This window comes from Euphorbia lathyris, chromosome 3 (assembly GCF_963576675.1).
Source record: "Euphorbia lathyris chromosome 3, ddEupLath1.1, whole genome shotgun sequence".
Taxonomy (NCBI): domain Eukaryota; kingdom Viridiplantae; phylum Streptophyta; class Magnoliopsida; order Malpighiales; family Euphorbiaceae; genus Euphorbia; species Euphorbia lathyris.
Window position 1 is genome coordinate 30,791,191 of NC_088912.1, and position 22,691 is coordinate 30,813,881.

Genomic DNA, 22,691 nt, shown 5'->3' on the forward strand with positions numbered 1-22,691 from the left:
TCTCTATAATCTACACACATTCTCCATGTATCATCTTTTTTCTTGACTAGCACCACTAGGGATGAATATGGACTGACACTATGTTGGATTGTGCCATTGTCAAGCAATTCTTGCACCATTTTTTCCACAACATCTTTCTGTAAAAAGGAGTGTTTGTAGGAACGAAGGTTGATTGGGGTAGATCCCTTTTCAAGGGGTATTTTATGATCATGACTTCTGTGTGGGGGTAGGGAAGTGATTTTGTCAAAGAGGAACTGAAATTCATCAATTAAAGGGGCCAATGCATCAGGGGTTACATGGGTGCTACTTTGGGTAGTATTTTTAGAGAGTTGTTGTATCTGGGCTAAGAAAGCTGTGTGGCCATGCTTTAACATTCGAAGCATATTACCTTCAGAGATAAACTTAACAGAAGTATTTGTCATACCCTGTAATGTGCATTGAGAACCATTTCTATCAAATGACATGATCAATTTTTGGAAATTCCAATGAATGTCCCCTAGTGAGGTTGACCATTGTACTCCTAAGACCATTTCACATCCTCCCAATGTCATAACTAAAAAGCTTGCTACAAATTCTTGACCCTGTGTTATCATCGTAATTTATAGCATTTTTAGTATTTAATTACTAGTTATTTTGTACCATTTCAATAAATTTTAATAATGGTTTTTGTATATTTTCTTCATTTTATGTATCTAAGCCAATTTGTGTGTTTTCTAGGCACTTTCGCAAGGTTTTCGGCACAAATAACCAAGTCGGGGCTTAAGGCGGCAACTCGGGAGTAAAAGGGACCAGAAAAAAGGAGTTTTAGTGACACCCAGCGTGCACTTCGTCGCGGATAGGTGCTGTAAAATAAAGTCCAATTGTTCACACTAGGACAGATTTGACACATTTTCGTATTTTCAACTTATCTCCCTCATACGGACTCGGATTGAGGCGATTCAAAATGCGTTGGAAAGCTAAGAGAAAGATGAACAAATGTCTAATAATAATCATCTCCAAATTCAAAGTGCAGCAGGCCCAGAAAATTATCCAAAGTTGATGAATATGTTGAAGCCTAAGATTCCTTTGACATTTCAACTCCTAAATTATTAAAATCTTCCCCCATGCTCTCTTAAATGCTAAATTCAGATGATAAAGAGTGGGAGGCCATAAGGATGACTTGGTCTTTAGAATTATGTGTGTCATTTTACTATAAAAGGAGGCATTGGGTGCCATTTGAAGACACACCAAGCTTAGGCTTAATTCTTCCCTCTATAATGTTATTTTGTTGATTCTTGTCCTTAAGAATCAGTTGTTTGTGTTGTTCTTATTGTTGTTAGAGTGTTGTTTGTGCAAAAGTTCATCTAATAAAAGTAAGTTTCAAGTTACCGAAGAAGTTCGTTCGGTAATCGTCACTACGGTTTCTTCTAAACTTTAATCTCTTTTATTAATATGAACTCTATTATCTATCTTTCTAAAATGTGTTTTAATCTAATGATGGGCTAAACCCCTCTTAACTGAGGCTAAAAGTGGATCTTAACCTTAAGTATGTGGTAATTACGTTTAACCTATTTAAGTAATCTTTATCCTTTTGGAGAACTAACTTATGATTCTTAATGCTTGTAGGAGATGGGCCAACTCTCTACTTGGATATAATTAATCATTTATATTGACCGTGATTAAATTGATTAATCGAAATTCATAAGTTGGACCTAATGACCATTTAGTGTGGCTTATTGGTTTTCCAAGGTTTTTCATGAATCTTATTACAAATCTTTAATTTATTACTTGAGCCGGACCAAGGGAAAGTAATAAATCGAAGATTTGGAAATAAGAAAACTTAATGCTTCTTTAGATTAATTACTTGAGCCGGACCAAGGAAAAGTAATTAATCGAAAGTTTAGAACTAATTACTCGAGCGGTTTTTCTTGAATCTTAAGTAATCACTTTAGCCGGACTAAGGTAAAGTAGGTTAAAAAGGTTTAGATTTAATCTTGCTACAAATCTTAGATTTATTACTTGAGCCGGACCAAGGGAAAGTAATAAATCGAAGGTTTGGAAATAAGAAAACTTAATGCTTCTCTTGATTAATTACTTGAGCCGGACCAAGGGAAAGTAATTAGTCGAGAGTTTAGAACCAATCTCGAGAACTATTAGTTAATAAGAAAAATCGCCATCTTAAAAAGAATAAAACAACTTAAAAGGGGTTAAGTGTTATTACCAAGCAAAGAGGTTAAGTGAAGCTAGAAGCCTTAGTTTCTTTTATTATAAGTAATCTCTCACTTAATTTGTGTAATTTTTATTTCATTTCTTGCTTAAGTTTTAGCTTGGTTGTCCAACAAACTCTACATTTCGGTTGTTTAAATAATAGATAGTAAGCAAAGAGATTAGTACTTATAATCACCATCCTCGTGGGAACGATACTCTACTTTCACTTTATTACTTGATACACGACTAAGGTACACTTGCCTTCACATGCACGTATACGTAAAACGTGCATCACCCTGCATAGTCCAACAAAAGTTCTCACACACATAGCAACCCATAATTTCATGACCATTAGCTACAGTGATCCTTACAGGATCTATCACCTTCAAAACACAGCCTAATGCTTTAGCCAGGGTGAGATCTAGAACATTAAAGGTGCTACCTGAATCAATCAGTATGTGTAAGGCCTTCTTCTTGTAATTCCCCTTGAGCCTTATAGTTGCAGGAGCTGATTCAAGCAAACTGCCCATTGCACACAGGGAAATAATGGGTATCTCCAGTTGGCTGCCCTCCACTTCTTCTCCTCCTTCAGTATCTCCTTCTTCAGGGCATTCCTGAACTACGATCATGTGCATGTATTTCTTTTTGCACTGATGTCCAGGAACGAATTTTTCATCGCACCAAAAACACAGGTTCTTAGAGCGTTTGTCCGCTATTTCTGCTGCTGTCAATCGCCTAGTGGTAGGATTATTTGTAGGTCGAGGGTTGGTGTTTGGTGGTGGTTTATAGGGGCCATTTTTGAGTAATTTTGGGACTCCTGGGGTAGGAAGGAGGGGTGGCTTGGAATGGTTACCTTGAGTAGTGGGTGGGGATGATGGAAAAGTAATCAATGGTTTGTTGTTAATGGATTTGCTGGGTCTGGTAGCTGTAAGGTAAGCATCTTGCAGTCGAGCTAATGCATAAGCATGTTGCACAGTTTTAGGGCCCTGCATCTGTAAAGGATAGCTATACTCATCCTTAAGTCCGCTTAGGAAACAACTCAGCACATACTCCTCCGGAAGGTTCACCTTATGGGAACAAGTATCAAAAGCTTCTATATACTCCAACAATGATCCTGTTTGCATTAGTCGCTTGAGATCTACCATTGGATCTTCATAAACGCGCTCCCCCAAATCGCCCTTTAACTGCAACTACATACTCCTCCCAGGGTGGCTCATCCACTTTTCCTCTATTCTTCAAATAAGACTGATGCCAGTCCAGTGCCTTGCCTTCTAGATGCAGAGATGCAAGCTTAACACGGGTGCTAGCAGGGGTGGTATCAATCTGAAAAAATCGGTCGCAACGGAAAAGCCAGTTTTCCAGATCAGTGCCGTCAAATCGAGGAAACTCAACCTTGGTGAACCGGGTTGCGAGATGATAAGGATTTGAGTTATGCTCTTGATGGTGTTGGTCTGAGTTTTGGTTCAAGTTAACAGAGGAATTAGCATTAAGGGTGGTGGTGTTCATACCTATAATCAAGGTTTTGAGTTCGCTGATGATGGTGCCCTGCTGCTTGGAAATGAGTTCTGAGAACGTTTGCTCTTGTTTTTTGTTGTTTTCAACTATCATGCCTTTCACCATAGATTTGATGCTTTCTTCCATTTTTTTAAGCTCTTGAGCTCTGGTTTCAGTCATTTTGAAGGTTTGGATATGGCGGGATTGAAATCACAGGGGAGGAAAGAAGCTCTGATACCAAATGATACCTAGAGAATTTCAGAGAGAAGAAAAGAGAAGAATTCAAGAGAGAGAGAAGAAGGATTCTGCTATTTCATTTCTTAATTTGGGACAGCACCCAACCCAAGGCTAAATAGCCGTTGTACAAAAGTGACGCAACACAGCTGCTACGTGTACAAACATCTCTCTCCTCTAATTAACTTAAGAAACAGACAAAATAACAAAACGATAGTTCAAAAGCATAAAACGCAACAGCAGTAAAATATTAAAACTTGACAAATAACTCAAACAACAGAAGAATTGGTAGCAGCAATGCTGCACACAACAAATGTAGCAGAAATTGAGCAAATCACTGTAATTCTTCAATTGGTTTTTGGAAATTTTTCGAATGTCAAGCTTCTTCTCTCAGTATTCGAATCCAACAGATGAGGAAGGAGGCGCGTTCTCTTTTTTCTAAACCCAGGATTAGACACGGCGTCGTTTTTGTGTCTGGGTTCAAAAGAGAAAAAAAAAATCAAGTTTCGACATATTTTAGGATCTATATTTATTTTGTAAGGTTTAAATTTATAAATTAGAGTATAAAATTTATATTTTTAAAGTTTAAAATTTGTATAGGTAATTAATTAAAATTAGATTTATTATGTTTAATTTTAGTAATTATGTTGCTTGATTTTAGGGATTGACAATTTCACAGTATTTTATCTCAAAATTAAATGAATTAATATATGTGGATAAATTAATAGTTGCATTTTGTAATTAGTATAGCAAATGTTAATATATATGTAACCCGTCTTTTGTCAAATCTAACAAAGCATGAAATTCTTTTTTTTTTTAAATTAATATAAATTTGGAATTTAAAAAAAATCTTTCTTTAATTTTTTATTTATCTAAAACCGGATATCAAATTCTTTGAATTAAACGACATCAAAATAAATATTGACGAATTTAAAATAGAAAAATCAAAAAAATTTAAAAATTTTAGAACTATAATTGTTTTATGAAACTGTATTTTTTATTTTTCACAATCACTTTTTTCAAACTTTTCTCTATTTAAACAACCATTTGGTTCTCGTAACAAAATATACATTTAACAAAACATACATTTAAATAAACTTAAAAACTAAAAAATTCAATAATTAAAGTTTTTTAAATATCATTTCTATCCACTCTATAGATTTATATGTTATATTATTGGAGTGATAAAGTTTAAGAAATTTTTATGTTAATGAAGTAAAAGTTTAAAATAATAGAATTGGATGCAATGAAAACCCTTGAAATTGTTAAAATAATAAAAGCCTCCAAACAAAAAAAAAATCAATAACTTCTGAAAAATAATGTTAAAAATAACTTTTTATTTTATTTACAATTTGATACAATATATAAGGTTAATATATATATTTGCCTCTGTATTATTACGGGAAAACAGATACGCCCTTATATCAAATAAACCCACAAAACTATATCTAAATTTTCCACAAACCTACAATTATACTCTAATCTAACAGACATGTGATGTGGGATAAACAGTAAAGTTCTAAATGAATAATTTAATTTTTATTTATTTTCTTATCCAATCAATATATTACACCTCACTTTTTCACCATCCTCCTTCTCTACCTCTCTCATCACCTTCTTCTTCACAAAAACCCTCAAAAGACAAAAAGGAAGTGGATTAAAGAACCCATCAATACAACAATCAATTTACTACCACAAATCACTCATCTTTTCCTGATATGATCTTTTAAGATTTCAAGATTTCCCTTTATGTTTGTCTGTTGATTTTTGTTGTTGGGTTTCTCAGAGCACATGACGACGTTGTTGTTTCGAGCTACGGACGCTGCGGCGCTGAAAGAAACGAAGATCCAATTAGTGGGTTGAGGTCTTCGAATTCGCTTGCTTTAACCAGACATGCGAATGTGTTTACTGCTCCTTCCTCTTCCAGACCTTCACTTGTACGAGCTGTTTCCATAGTGAGATTTTCTCCTTATCCGTCTTATTGTATATGCTCTCTATCATTCTGTTGTTTATGCTTTTTTCAGATTTAGCAAGAGCGGAAATGGTTTATCTTGTCAGTAGATCAATAAATCTACATGATTGCAACAACAACAAAAAAAAGATTCAGATCTGAATGTTCAGATGGTCTAAAGGATGACGCTTGGATTGCAAATGTCTTTCTACAGATTTGGATTTACGAGAAATATATATTTTATTATTGTTTTGTGTATTTTATAGCTTTTATGAGTTTTTTTACTCTTTGTAGTCATTTCCATCCCTTCATGGATATTGTATTGACTTTAGTCTGTAATTGTGTGAGGTTTTATTCCTTACGTTCTGCTTGTTGTACTTCTTCCTTTTTCATCTAATGAAATTACAAATATTTTCTAAAATAAATAATAAATAAAAATAAAGTATAAACTTTTTAATTATATATAAAAATAATATAAAATCAAAATTAAAAAAAAACTATCTAACAAACATCCATGTGTGTCCCAACTTGAGCTTACTTTATTTGTGGCTCTTAAACACTTAAAACCGGACATCAATGCCTTTGAACTTTGACCTTTACTAATATAAAAGTAAATGACTTCAAAATAATTATTGAAGACCTCAAACCAAAAAATTCCAAAAATTATAGTTGTTTAGAGCTATATTTTTCATGGAGTTGTGTTTTTTTATTTTTCAAAATCATAATTTTCGGACATTTTTCTATCTAAATCATGATGGTTGTCAAAACAGGTTTGTATCAAAGAATCGAAAAAGATAAAGGTTTAAAAAAATCATGTAAAGAGTTATATTTCTATTCACAATTAACCTTATAATATAATTAAATATTAAAAATATTAATAAAAATAAAAATTATACTAACACTAATTTTTTTAACACCAATTCATAAAATTTTAAAATATCAAATTAATTAATTTAGTATAATAAAATTAAAATTTTAATAAAATTCAATATATATAAAAATTGAAAATGATATATACTTTGGAAAAAAATATAAAAATAAACATTGTGGTTTAACCGATTTGCAAAGACTGTTTCTATGGTTTAAAAGTTTGCAAATAGAGGTTTTGTGTTTGTGCAGTTTACAAACTCAGTGATTCCGTCATAAATTGTTGTCATGATTATTTATCCCAAAATGGAGCAATTTGGAACAATTAAAAAAACTGACTTTGCAAATTAGTAAAATCATAATAACAAAATTTTTCTCTCCCTGCGATGAAGGAGCTCGTGTGCGTGATCGTGAGAGAGAGAGGTCGAGGTCAGGAGGTGGGCCGTCCATGGCGGCGATGATTCGGTCAGGAGTGTCGGCGGTTGGGACGCGAGGCGATGAGGCGGAGGTGGCCAGTCCGGATTCTGTAGATCGGCTGTCGAGGGGGCGAGCAGGGCTGTCGAATGAGATGGTTGGGGATTCCGGCGTTCCGCTATTTGCGGCGCTTGGATCTTTCCTTTCCGACAGGCCGACAAAGGGGGGCGTGGTTGCGGCGCCTGGATCTGGGCTATCCGATGGTTCGACGATGGGTTTGGATGGAATTACCGGCGGTCCGCTGTTTGCGGTGCCTGGTATTTCAGATCCGAATGAGGGGAAGGGCAACATGGTGATTTCGGATGGAGGGATGGAGGCGGCAAGGGGCGCTTGCGAGGTGGGCAGTTTCGGCGAAGGCGTAGGAGGCGGGTTCAGGTTGTCTGGTCGGTTGGGTGGAAAGGCGGTGGATCCGCGTGGAGTAGGGAGTACGGTGGATGTTGGGGAGGATTTTAGTGGTAATCAGGAGGCAGCCGTAGGTGTCCTTGAGGCGACTTTCAAATCCTCTTCGCATCAGGGGAATGTTAAAATGTCCTGGAAGGATGCGGTTTTGGGCGTTAGGGAGGAGGAGACATCCCTTAACCGAGGAATGGGGGATGAAGACTTGGAGGAAATCTTATCTGATTCAGATATGGAGGATGAGGAACAGGACGATCCTTTGTGTCCGGTGATTCGTTTGTCCTCGGCTGATAAACGTTCCCTTCGTTCTAAATGGAAATTGTCCTTAATAGTGACTGTACTAGGGAAAAAAATTGGTTTTAATTATTTTGCTCAAAGAATCCGTGCTCAATAGGCCAAAAAAGGAAAAGTCAGTATCACTGACTTGGAAAATGATTATTATGTAATAAAGTTTACACAGGCCGAGGATTATGAAGCTGTTATTAATGGGGGCCTGTATATTATATCTAATCATGTTCTGGCCATAAGGCCTTGGGTCCCTAACTTTAACCCTACGGATTGCTCGGTTAATAGGATTCTGACTTGGGTGAGATTCCCAGGTCTCCCAATTGAATATTATAATGAAATATTCCTTAAGAAAATTGCAGGACTTTGGTAAAGTCCACCATGTGGACAAAACTACTATTGGAGCTGAAAGGGGCAAGTTTGCTAGGGTTTGTATTGACATTGACCTAGCAATCCCCTTCTGTCTAAATTCTGTTTGCAACATACAATATATCATATTGAGTATGAAGGGATCCATAGTATCTGCTATGAATGTGGGATGTTTGGCCATAATTATGAGGGTTGTCCTAAGGTGAGGAAGGCCAAAGAGGATGTTGTTGAAGTTGCCTTGGCCGGGGAAGAGGGTATCCAAGGGGATGGGAGGAAGTTCGGCCCTTGGATGGTTGCTAAGCGATCTGGGAGACGTAGGACGTGCGCTCCTGTGGCCCATAATCTCCCTCCTGACATTAGTAATAATCATCTCCTACTCCAGAATGATTATGGAAGGAAGATAGCTAGCCCAAAGAAATGTGATGCTACTAACATTCTCTTGGAGGCATGTTCTGGATCTAGATTTGGGGTTCTTCTTGTGGATGGAGATCAAGACCCTGGACCTACTGATGATATCTCAGAATTGGAGATGCCGGACTTAGAACCTGTAGATCCAGTAGAGAATAATGTGGAGACTGTTAACCCTCTATTTGAAGCCAAAGAAGTATCCCAAAATTGTCCTCAGATTCAGGGTCCTCAAGTCTCAGAGATGAATAAAGAGGTTAGTTTATCTAAACTCACTATTGAGGCTAGAAATGGGAAAACTATAGGGATCAATAAGTTGAATATGAAAAAACTTAAGGGAAGTCATAAGAATAACCAAAATTCTTTTAGTCTCATGGAGAAAAGGGGGCCTACAGGTTCCTCATCTAGGCTCTTAGGAGCCCCAAAAAAATATCTGGTTTAGTTGGGCTGGGCCTGTGTTCGCTTTCCTCTTTTGATGGATTTGTTTGTTTGGAATGTTAGAGGAGCGGCAAGCAAGGCTACCCGTGTCCATGTGAAGGATTTGATTAAGCAGTTTAACCCGTCGTGTTTTGCTTTACTGGAAACTAAAATCAGTGGAGCTAAAGCTGATGAGGTGGTTAAAGTTTTTAAAAGTTGGAAGTGTGTTAGGTCTGAGGCTACTGGCCGAGCTGGTGGTATTTGGCTGTTTTGGAAGCCTAATCTGGTTCATTTTGATATTGTAAAGATGGATAAACAGTTTATTCATAGTAAAGTTACTTACCTGGGTAATAAACCCATCTTTATCACTATCGTGTATACTGATCCTATCCTGACCAATCGTAAGCGTCTTTGGGAGGTGTTGTTTTCGTTAAGTACGAGCATGGTGGATGCCTGGTTTGTGGCTGGGGATTTTAACGATATTGCTATTATGAGTGATCAAAGAGGGGGAGGAAACCACTATATCAATAGGTGTCTTAATCATAAAAAGAATATGGATTTGTGTGGTCTAACAGATCTTGGGGCTGCTGGGCACAAGTTTACTTGGAAACGTAATAGTACCTTTATTCATTTGGATAAAGTCTACGCTAATATTGTTGCTTAGAGCAGGTTTCCTGATGCAGTTGTGTTGAATCTTCCCTTCCGTCATTCTGATCATTGTCCTATCCTTGTCAGGTTGGTAAGAGCTCCTCGTCCTAAAAGGAAAAGGCCCTTCAGGTATCTTGTGGCTTGGGAATCTCATCCTGAGTTTAAAAACTTTGTTCATGATAATTGGATACCCCACTCTAATGTCTTACTAGCTACGGAAGGGTTTAGAAGTAATGTGGTGAGCTGGAATAAAAACATCTTTGACCATATTATCAGGAGGAAACATAAAATTCTGAGGAGGATGGAAGGCATCCAACGTATCTTGGAAATCAGGTTTGATCATAGTTTGAGTTGTCTCCTTAGATCCCTCCAGAATGAGTTGGAAGCTGTGCTGAGACAAGAGGAGTTACTTTGGTTTCAGAAATCAAGGAAAACTTGGATTAAAGATGGCGATCATAATACTAGGTATTTCCATTTGTCTACTGTTATCAGAAGGCAGAGAAATCGAATTGAGGCTATCAAAGATCCTAATGGTAATTGGGTTTATGAGGATGAAGAGATCCGTCTCTTGGCTCTCAACTTTTACAAAGATTTATTCAAAGAAGACCTGGTGGATTTGGATGGAGCTCTATCTAGGTCTACGTTTCCAACGGTTTCTGAGGATAAGGTTTCTGAAGCTTTTCACCCTATTGATCAGAAGGAGATTGGCCAGGCTGTATTTAGCATTGGTGGTACTAAAGCTCCTGGGGTTGATGGGCTCCCGACCGGCTTTTATCATAAGCATTGGGAAACTGTAAAAGAAGGAATGTTTAGTTTTATTAAAGGGGTTTTTGACGGGACTGAGGATATTAGACTTGTGAGCAAAACTCTTCTGGTTCTGATTCCTAAAGTGGAGAAGCCTTCCTCTTTCTTACATATGAGACCCATTAGTCTATGCAATGTGATATATAAGGTGGTTACCAAAATTGTGGCTAATAGACTTCGGTGTATTCTTCCAGAGATCATTAGCCAGAATCAATGTAGTTTTGTTCCAGGGAGACAGATGATGGACAATATTGTTATAGCTTAGGAGATGGTCCATTCGATGAAGGTCAAAAAGGGGAAGCGTGGTATTGTGGCCCTGAAGTTGGATCTTGAAAAAGCCTATGATCAGATTAATTGGAGATTTCTTATTGATAGCTTGGAGAAAGCTGGGATACCGGATAGTTGGAGGAATTTAATTAAGGCTTGTATCTCTTCACCGGTCTTCCAAGTTATGATTAATGGGGATTTGTCTGAGGAGTTTATTCCTTCCTGGGGTATCCGTCAAGGGGACCCTATGAGCCCGTTCTTATTTGTTATTGCTATGGAGAGGCTAACTCATCTTATCCAAGATGCTGTTAGCACTGGGAGTCTTCATCCTGTGTCCATTAATAAATTTTGTCCCCCGGTCACTCATTTGTTTTTTGCTGATGATGTGATGATCTTTGTTGAAGGGAGTGAGGAGCAAATTGGCGTGATTGTGAATATACTGAGTAATTTTTGTTCTGCTTCTGGTCAAAAGCTTAACATCCAAAAGTCTAGGATGTTGTGCTCTAATAATATGGACCAAAGGGTATGTAAGAAGTTGAGTGAGGTTTCTAGTATTCCTCTCACGAAGGCTTTTGGCAACTATCTAGGGGTTCCTCTCCATAGTGATAGGGTTTTGAAAGCTTCTTTTAAAGAGATCTTCGATAAAACCAATATTAAATGTGCGAATTGGAAAGCTAATACCCTTTCTCTTGCTGGCTGTCTTACTTTGATCCAATCGGTGAACTGTGCGGCACCCAATCACTTAATGCAAGCTTGTAAACTGTCGGAGCCAGTTCTTAATGGCCTTGATAAAATCAATCGTCGGTTCCTGTGGGGGAACTCAGAAGAGGGGAGGAAAGTTCATCTGGTTCCGTGGAAGGAAGTTTGCCAACCTAAGAATATGGGAGGATTAGGGATTAGACAAGCCAGGGACAATAATAAAGTCCTGTTAATGAAGCTTCTGTGGAGAATGTGGCAATCCCCGTCTGCCCTATGGGTTCGGCTTTTGTGTGGTAAATACAGAAAGGATAGAATTTTTGGAGGCCCTGAAGAGAGAGTTCTTAATTGTTCCTTCCTTTGGAAAGGGGTTAATGCCGTGTTCTCTGAATTCTACTCTGGGATTGGTTGGTCGGTGGGCAATGGCAGATCTATTAGCTTTTGGAAGGACACCTGGCTGGGGAATAAACCTTTGATAGAGATATGTAGTTCTCCTCCGCCTCTGGTTACTCAAAATTGGAGTATTTCTGATGTGGTTGACTCAGAGGGGGATTGGATTTGGCCGAGATTTGAGGCCTTCCTTAATCTGGAAACTCTCCTGAAGATTCGGGGAGTTAAAGTTAGTAGTAAAGAGGAAGATGGGGATATTCACTGTTGGTCCTTTACGAACAATGGGGCTTATTCTTGCAAATCTGCTTACGAGGCTTTCTATCTCAATTTGGATCCTTCCCCTTCAGTCGTCTGGAAGAACATTTGGGCCTTGAAAGTTCCCTATCGCATAAGGAGCTTCATCTGGCTTGGAGCAAAAGATAGGTTGCTTACGAATGTGGAAAGGAAAAGACGCCATTTAGTGGAGGCGGATACTTGTAGCAGATGCATAACTCAGGCAGAAACTATCTGCCATGTGCTTAGAGATTGTGTGAAGAGTTTGAAGGTGTGGAGGGAAATTCTGCCGGTCCATTTGCTACCTAAATTCTTGACATATTCTGATCATGATTGGTTTATAGATGGAGTTAGGGGTTTGTTAATGGCTGAGCTTGAGCATGGTGCTATCCTCTTTGCAGTGGTCTGTCACCAGCTGTGGCATTAGAGAAATGCTGATATTTTTGGAGAAGGAGCTATTATATCTCCTAATTTACTTGCTTTTTTCTCTAAAAAAATCAATACTATTATTAATAGCTTCAAGGAGAATTGTTCTTCTAGTACTATCCAGAGGAATGTGATTCATCTAGTCGGATGGAGTAGACCTGGGGAGGGGATTGTAAAGCTGAATTCTGATGGCTCGTGTCTTGTGGACGGCAGAATTGCGGCTGGTGGTGTTTTGAGAGACGAGGGTGGTGCCTGGGTGTCTGGCTTTGTTCAGAATCTAGGAGTGGACTCTTCTTTCACTACCAAGCTCTGGGGGATTTTCACTGGGATTAGGCTTACTAAGAGTCTGGGTGTGAAAAGACTTCTGGTGGAATCTGATAACCTTGAGGCGGTTAATTTCATCTTTAATAACAAGGCTTTCTGTTTGGGCAACCAAAATTTAGTGAAAGGGATCAAAATATTATGTCCTTTCTTCGAGTCCATGATCTTTGGACATGTTTACAGAGAGCAGAACAGGGTTGCTGACCGCCTTACTGCGGAGGGCCATATGAGGATTTTGGGGGTCTCAACATTCTCGCGTCCTCCGGATTTCCTCCTTTTTTTACTCTCAGAGATGATCTTGTGGGGGTTAGCTTTCTTAGGCTAATCCCGGGTTAGTTTGTGGGGTTGTTTTGTTTGTTTTTTCTTTTCCCTTTCTTACCAAAAAAAAAACTGACTTTGCAAATTACTAAAAAAAAATACAAGGTTTGACTTTACAAATTAACTAAATCACAAGTATTGTTTGATCGAAAAATTAATTCACACATCTTTTAACTGTCAATTTCACAAAGCACAAAATCCTTGTTTTTAAACCACAAGGGATGACTTTACAAATCGGTCAAACCACAAAATTTATTTTTATACTTTTTCCATATACTTTTTAGACTAAATACTTATTATTGTTATTAATAGTATTAGTATATAAATATAATAAAATAATATGATATATATTTTATATTTCAACTTAAATTATATAATTTATTAGAATTATAAATTTTATTTGTATAGTTTTAAAGTTTCAATATCAATTAAAGTTTGCCAGCTTTAAGAAGATTAAAATATAAAAGATAATAATAATAATAATAATAATTAATATTTTAAATATTTAAATATATATTATAAATATATATTTACGTTATGAATATGTTTACTTATTAAATGGTGGTCCAATAGTGTCTGAAAGGGAGATTAACCACAGATGCTTCAGGAAATCTGCAAAGGGCCGCAATATTAGTATAAACTTTGTCTAACCGAACAAAGGTACAATTACGTTTCCAGGTAAACATATGACCAGCGGCACCCAGATCCGAGAGCCCACACAAATCCATACCCTGCTTATGATTGAGACACCGGTTCACATAGTAGTTTCCACCCCCTTTTTGATCGCTCATAAGGGCGATATCATTAAAATCACCAGTCACAAACTAAGCCTCCTCCATACTCGTACTCATAGGATACAGAACCTCCCACAACCTTTTACGATTGGCCAAGATAGGATCAGCATAAACAAAAGTAATAAAGAAAGGTTTATTACCCGGATAAACCAACTTGCTGTGAATAAAATGTTTATCCATACTAACAATATCAATATGAACACGATCTGGCTTCCAGAAAAGCCAAATCCCACCAGCCCGGCCAGTAGGTTCCGATCTGACACAATTCCAATTTCTAAACTTTCTAACCACCTCATCAACTTTAATACCACTGACCTTTGTTTATAACAAAGCAAAACAAGATGGGTTAAACTATTTAATTAAATCTTTAACATGGATACGGGTAGCATTGCTAGCCGCTCCTCTAACATTCCACATAAACAAATCCATCACAAAGGAAGACTACTGACCACAGGCACCACACCCTAAACCAGATACTTACCAGGGGCTCCTACGAGCCTAGAGGAGGTACCAGACGGCCCCCTTTTTTCCAAGAATTCCAAGGAACTTTGGTTATTTTTCTGATTACCCTTAGGTTTTTTCATACTCATTTTATTGACACCTATAGGCTTCCCATTTCTATGCTCAACATAATTTTTCGGGATACTAACCTCTTTGTACTTCTCATTCGCCATTGGGGCATGAGTTTGGGATTCATCCAAGGCCTCAACCTTGGATTCAAACAGAGGGTTAACAGCCTCCATCTTATTTGTCGCCGGCTCAGCAGACTCTAATCCTGGCATGCTTAGCTCCAGTTGCTCGTTTGAGGGGTCAGAGTCTTGAGCATTCTCAATAGAAAGAACCCCGAATCTAGAACCTGAGCTTATGAACTTAGCATTAGTAGTACCTTCTTTCTCCTTTGGGCAGGACTTCTCCTTAATCTCAGGACTGGTTTGAAGAAGACCATTATCCTTCCTAATGTCAGGAGGACGGTCCTGAACAACAGTCGCATGAGTCCTTCGTCTCCATGTCCTCTTAGCAACCATCCAGGGACCAAAGTATCTCCCATCTCCTTGAATTCCCTTTCAGACACTCTGATCACTGTCCTATTCTTGTTAAGCTGGTGAAGGGTCATCGTCCTAGAGGGGATAGACCATTTAGGTACCAGGTGGCTTGGGAATCTCACCCTGAGTTTAAAAACTTTGTTTAGGATAATTGGCAACCTCATTCTAATGTTTTACTTGCTGCTAAGGGGTTTAGAAGGAATGTGGTGGGATGGAATAAAAACATCTTTGGCCATATTATCAGAAGGAAGAATAAACTTTTGAGCAGAATTGAAGGCATTCAACGTATTCTGGAGGTTAGGTTTGATCATAGTTTGGATGGTCTTCTTAGAACTCTTCAGAAGGAATTGGAAGCGGTGTTGAGGCAGGAAAAGTTACTTTGGTTTCAGAAGTCTAGAAAGGAGTGGATCAAAGATGGAGATCGCAATACCAGGTATTTCCATCTTTCCACTATTATTAGGAGGCAGAGAAATCAAATTGAGGCTATTAAAGATCTGAATGGAGATTGGGTTTATGAGGACGAGGATATTCGTAACCTGGCCCTTACTTTCTATAAAGATTTATTCAAAGAAGAAAGTGTGGATCTTGATAAAGCTCTTTCTAGGACTTCTTTTCCCAGATTGGAGGATGATATGGTTCTGGAAGCTTTCCACCCTATTGACCAGAAAGAGATTGATCAGGCTTTCTCTAGTATTGGGGCTACTAAGGCTCCTGGGATTGATAGTATTCCTGCAGGTTTTTATCATAAACATTGGGAGACTGTGAAGGAAGGTATTTATAGATTTATTAAAGGAGTGTTTAGTGGCTCCGAGGATATTAGGCTGGTGAATAAAACTCTTCTGGTCCTGATTCCGAAAGTTGAGAGGCCATCTTCTTTCTTACAGATGAGGCCTATTAGTCTTTGTAATGTGCTCTATAAGGCGGTTACTAAAATTGTAGCCAATAGACTCCGGTGTATTCTTCCGAATATTATTAGCCAGAATCAAGGCAGCTTTGTTCCTGGAAGGCAGTTGATGGATAATGTAGTTATTGCCCAGGAGATTGTCCACTCTATGAAAATTAAAAAGGGGAAGAGGGATATTGTGGCTCTGAAGCTGGATCCGGAAAAAGCTTATGACCGCCTTAACTGGAGTTTTCTTTTGGATAGTTTAAAGAGAGTTGGTATCCCGGATAATTGGGTTAATTTAATAGAGGTTTGCATTTCTTCCCCTGTTTTTTAGGTTTTGATTAATGGAGATATATCGGAGGAGTTTACTCCTTCCCGAGGCACCCGTCAAGGGGATCCTATGAGCCCCTTCTTATTTGTTATTGCAATGGAAAGATTGACCCACCTTATCCAAGAGGCTGTTGGCAATGGTAAGTTTCACCCGGTGTCGATCAATAAATTCTGTCCCCCGATTACTCATTTGTTCTTCGTAGATGATATTATGATCTTTGTGGAAGGAAGTGAGGAGCAAATTGTTGTAATCATGGATATTCTTAACTGTTTCTGCGCCGCATCTGGTTAAAAGCTCAATATCCAAAAATCTCGGATGTTGTGTTCTAAAAACATGAATCAGAGAGTGGGCTGTGGGAAATGGGAAGTTTATCAGCTTCTGGAATGATATCTGGATTGGTAATAAATCCTTGTTAGAGGTTTGTATCTCCCCTCCTCCCGTGGGTATCCAAAATTGGAAGATTGCTGATGTGGTGGATTCAGAGGGTGATTGGATTTGGTCAAGGTTTGAATCATATTTTAGTCTGGAAACTCTCCTGAGAATTAGAGGAGTTAAGATTAGTAGTAAAGAGGAAGATAGGGATAGTCACTGTTGGGCGTTAACGAAGAATGGGACTTATACTTGTAAGTCTGCCTTCGAGGCTTTCAATCAAAATTTGGAGGTTCCTCACTCTGAAGTGTGGAAAATTATTTGGGCTTTCAAAGTTCCTTACTGCATTAGGAGCTTCCTGTGGCTTGGGGTAAAGGATAGGCTGCTCACTAATACAGACAGAAAAAGACATCATCTGGTGGAGTCTGGTGCATGTAGTAGATGCAGAGGGCAGGAAGAAACTATTTGCCATGCTCTTAGAGATTGCCCCAGGAGTAAAGAGGTGTGGAGGAAAATTCTCCCTAAACAGCTGCTGCCTGCTTTCCTTTCCCACTCTGATCTTGACTGGTTTATCGACGGTGTTAGTGGGAAGTTGTTAGCCAATCTTGAGTATGGTGACATTATCTTTGCAATTGTCTGTCACCAGTTGTGGAATTGGAGGAATGCTGAGATTTTTGGGGGAGAGAATGTTGTTATTCCTAATTTGGTGGAGTTCTTCTCTAAGAAATTTGTTACTATTGCTGATAGCTATAAAGAGGACCCTCTTGTTAAACCGATCCAAAAGAAGGTTGTCCATTTCTTGGGTTGGTGTAGGCCTAGTGAAGGGATGGTAAAATTAAATACTGATGGCTCTTGTCATAAAGACAGTAAAATTGCTGCTGGTGGAGTTCTGAGAGACGATGGTGGTCCGTGGATTTCTGGGTTCACGCAGAACCTGGGTATGGGTTCCTCCTTTTCTGCAGAGCTTTGGGGAATCTTCTCTGGTCTTAGACTGGCTAGGAGTCTGGGTTTGAAGAAAGTGCTTGTGGAATCTGACAACCTAGAAGCTATCAAAATGATCTCTGACGATAATGCTATTTGTTTAAATAGCCAAAATTTAATCAAAGGTATTAGAAGGATGTGTTCTTCCTTTGAGTCCATCAATTTCAGCCATATTTTCAGAGAACATAATAGAGTGGCAGATCGTCTGGCGGCAGAAGGCCATGAGAGGATGTTGGGAGTTACAACCTTCTCTTCTCCTCCTGATTTCCTATCTTCGCCCCTTTCGGAGGATGTGGTGGGGGTTAGCTTCCCTAGGCTAATCCCGGGTTAGGTTTTTTTGATTTTGTTTGTTTTTTTCCCTTTTCCTACCAAAAAAAATGGTGGTCCAATAGTAAGCATGTATATTTCCATCTTGAAACTGAGGTTTGAATCCAACAAATTTATGAAATAAAATGGTAGATCATAACATGACCTTTGGATGCACAAGTGATAGTGTGGCTTATGATATAAAATATTCATAAGCCACACTATCAGGTAGAGAGTGGCGACATCCATACAAATTATCAAACTGCACCAGACAAAAGTTACTATGAAAAGTTAGAATAGATCATAAAATTATCACAATTCATAACAAAAGGATATGTAAATAAGTATCACAAACTAGTAACAAGCATTTGAGTTCATTAATATCAACTATAACAAAGACTATATGATGCGAGATTTGTTCAAAAACTTAACAAAGACAATTCAGTTGTAGCAAAATACACAACTTGGTAAAAAATGAAGCTCCTCATATAGATCTAATTCACTTCATTCACTTACAGATTTAATTTTCCATGTTCTTCACCTCCATATTCCCTTCTCAACTCTTTACAGTTGGACTTGCTTTTCCCAAACTCTAGTAGAAAATTTCTGAAACGAAGTAGGAAAAGAATACATCTTATGTACATTTCCATAAGTGCTTATTAATCTAATAAATAGATTACCAGAATTAGCTAGAGATTTTACCTTTCCAAGCTTGGGCAGCGAACTTAATGAAACATTTCCGTCGGTTAGTTTCTGACCATTTATCGGAACCTTGGCAGGAAATCTATTATTGGAAGCATCTTCTGTTGCTTTCTTTCCAACAAATGTTCCTAGGTCATTCAAAATCTACAGTAAAAAATATTGTTAGCATAATTTGAAGTAGAAGAAAAAGAAGTAATTGAATGTCATAACCTATAAATGGTTAGACTTACAGAAATAGTTGGATGATGATCAGATTTAGATTTAGTAGCCCTGGATACTGAATTCTCCTTGTTCTTCCCTTCCCATCTCTTCTTCCTTGAAACTTTGGCCACAAGCTCAATTCCATGAACTATATTCTTGATGACCTTTAAAGTAGTTTTGGACAACAGAGACTTTGTCTTATTCAAGGAAGGATCCTTTTTCTTATCTGAACCCAAATCTTTACAATTGACAGCATCAATATTTTCAGGGCTCCCTACACAAGCTTGATGTGTCCCTGGAAGTAACCTAACACCTCTAAGAGTAGGGTAGGGTGAGGCTGAGGCTGAGTCAAATTCAAGCCTTTTAACACCAATCAATTGATAACAATGGAGTTCATCATAAAGAATCATATCTGTATGTCCATTGGGAAAATATACACAAGTGGAATGAATTGAATCCGATACCTCAAGATAAATCCCTGGCTTGGCGAAAGGCTCACCTTCAGCTAACATTCCAGCAATACTCAAAACTTGCAAAACAGTATATTCAACAGAAGCATCATCCCTGTTCATGTTTTGTAGTAGCTTGACAAGCATTCTAGGAATGAGATTTGGCATTGCCATTCTCCTTCAATTTGAAATTGCAAGGGTGCGTAGTGGCAAATGGAGAATAAGAAGTAAGCGAGTGTAATGTAGCAGAAATTCAGCAATTCTTCAATTGGTTTTTGGAAACTTTCTTATTGGAATTTGAAGCTGATATCAGTAGAATTTCAGAGAGAAGAGAAGAATTCTGTATTTTCATTGATGATTCTAAAAGGTAACGGTTACACACTAAATAGTCTACATTCCTTAAAAAGGAGTAACAACTTTGCCTAACAGGTGGCAATATCTATTCTCTCTTTCTCGACACTAACACAGCACAACTAAGGAATCAAAACACAAACAAAAGACCCAAAATGAATTAACATAGATAATTAATTAAAATTAGCTTTTTTATGTTTAATTCTAGCAATTATGTTGCTTGATTTTAGGGATTCACCATATCTCAAAATTAAATGAATTAACATATATGGATAGTTTAGCATTTTGTAATTAGTATAACAAATGTTAATATATATGCAGCCGGTCTTTTGTCAAATCTAACAAAGCATGAAGTTCTTAATTATTTAACAATATAATATAAATTCGGAATTTTAAAAGATAATTTATCTAAAACCGGATATCAAAATCCTTGAATTAAACCACTTCAAAATAAATGTTGACAAACTCAAAATAAAAAAAAATTCAAAAAAATTAAAGATGTTTAGAACTATATTTTTTTATGAAATTGTATTTTTTATTTTTCAAAATCTCCTTTTTCACACTTTTCTCCGTTTAAACAACCATTTTGTTCTCATAACAAAACAACGTTTAAATAAACTTAAAAACTAAAAAATTCAATGATTAAAAGCTGGCCTAGCACATACATGGCCCAAACTATTTTCTTGTCTCCTAATATAACGGACCGAGAAGTCGTTATTATTTGACAACAAAGATCTACAGTTGGCGATAATATCTCCAAACACAGAGTGATCAATAGCATCAGAATGAATTGCATCACGAACAATCTTAGAATCGGTTTCAAAAGTGATTCGTTGCAATTCCTTTTCTACAGCCCACCAGATTGCTTGATTAAGTGCAAGTGCCTCACCTTCCTATATTTCTAGTAGTCCTTCACAAGTTGCAGTTCGGCCAGCCATAAATAAACCATTAGAGTCCCTAATAACAGCACTAAAGCCTGAACTTCCAACCTGCTCAAACTGACTCAAATCGGTGCAACAAGAAAGAGTACCATCCGCCGGTCTGTGCCACACCGAGGAGCAACTGATATCAGAAGCATCAGATGGGGTTGACTGAAACCGTCTCTTTTGAGCTAGCTTCCATTCAGTAATTCTTTAATTGGTTTTTGGAAACTTTCTTATTTTTCCAATGTAAAAAACATCATTAGGCCCATGATCTTTCATTTTTCGGTTCTTTAAGCCCTTAATCTTTTATTTGGATACATTAGACCCCTGATAATTTATTTTTGGTCTCATTAAGCCATTGATGACCAGATTAGTAAGTTATGAACATCTATTTATGTTAAAAAATACTTTATTAACTTCATCTGTATTTGAAATTATTAAAAAATATAGTTTTTACAGTTTGAATTAAGGTTTTTACAGTTTTCCTATAGTCACATTACACATCCAAAACTGCTTTCAGGCAGTGAAAAAATACAAATTTCAAATTCAAGTGCACTGAATAACAGTATTTTAACCAAATTTTATGTTCAAATTTACTGATACAGATTGAAAGCGATAAATGGAGGTTTTAATCGTAAACCAACAAAGATCTTCTTCTCTAGCTAGACTAGAAGGAGTGAATCCCGATAAACAAAGGTATAAACCTTAATCTCAATGAGAAATGATATTTGATTGATAAAAGTTTTTTTATCCTTACAAAATGAGGGTTTAAATACAACCTCTAATTGATCAGTAAAGGACAGGGACTACCCCTATTAGGGTTACAATATGGTTAACAATAAAAGGGTAAGATAGGTGATGCGCCTAGACAACAGGTACAGAGGTGCAGGTACGGAGCGTCAGAGGTTGTTGGTGAATTCCTTCGGTAGGAAGTAAACTTGAGATCCGCCCAGTGTAGTTGTTGGTACGCCTCATGGCGTACGCCTAGATCCGCCCCGCTCGCGTGTCCAGGGGATCCGCCCTCTCAGATACAACCTCTGTGGGAACGCCGAGAGGAGATCCGCCAAGGCGCGTGTTATTATTGATCCCAGTTAGGATGTCCGCATCATTCTCTCCTTCTTTTAAAGAATTCGGCACTGGCTTGTCTGTGTTGTTCTCCAAAGGGCCATCTGACTTCCACGGGCTAAGGTCACTGACATTGAACGCCGGTGAGACTTTACCAAGCCAATTTGGCAAAGCTATGTGATAGGCATTGGCATTGACCTTCTTGGTGATCTTAAATGGCTCGTACTTTCTCGGTCGAAGCTTGCTGCTTGTGGCGTTGGCGAGTCTCTCTTTTCCCAAGTGTACCATAACCTCATCTCCCACTTCGAACTGTAGGTCCCTGTGGTGCTCATCCGCCTTAGCTTTTAGTTTCTGGTTTCTCTCCTCAAGAGTCTCCTTCACCTCTTGGTGCATCTGGATATAGTCTTTGGCTAGCTGGTTTGCAGTCACGTTTCCTTTGGGAAGATGGGCTATATCAAGGACGTGATTCGGGGTCTTAGTGTATACCACCTCAAAGGGTGACTTCCCAGTTCCCGAGTGTACAGATCCATTGTAGGCGAACTCAGCTTGTGCTAAAACCACGTCCCACATTCTGGGCATATCCTTACATTTGCTGCGCAGTAAGTTTCCCAGAGTCCGATTGACCACTTCTGTCTGTCCGTCTGTCTGAGGGTGGGCGGTGGTATTAAACTTCAGAGAAGTATCAAAAAGAGCCCACAAGGTCCGCCAGAAGTGACTCAGGAACTTTGTGTCACGGTCTGAGACAATGCTCTTTGGTACACCATGTAGTCTGACAACCTCTTTGAAGAATAGCTTGGCAGTCGCTGAGGCGTCGTTAGTCTTACGGCATGGTATGAAGTGTGCCATTTTCGAAAACCGGTCAACAACCACAAAGATGGAATCCATGCCTCTCTGAGTTCTGGGTAACCCTAGGACAAAATCCATGGACAGATCCTCCCATATGATTTCTGGTACAGGCAAGGGTAGCTGTAAGCCAGCATTTGTAGCGTTTCCCTTAGCGGTCTGGCAGATATAGCATCGTTCTACCAGGTACGCCACATCTCTTCTCATTTTGGGCCAGAAATAACG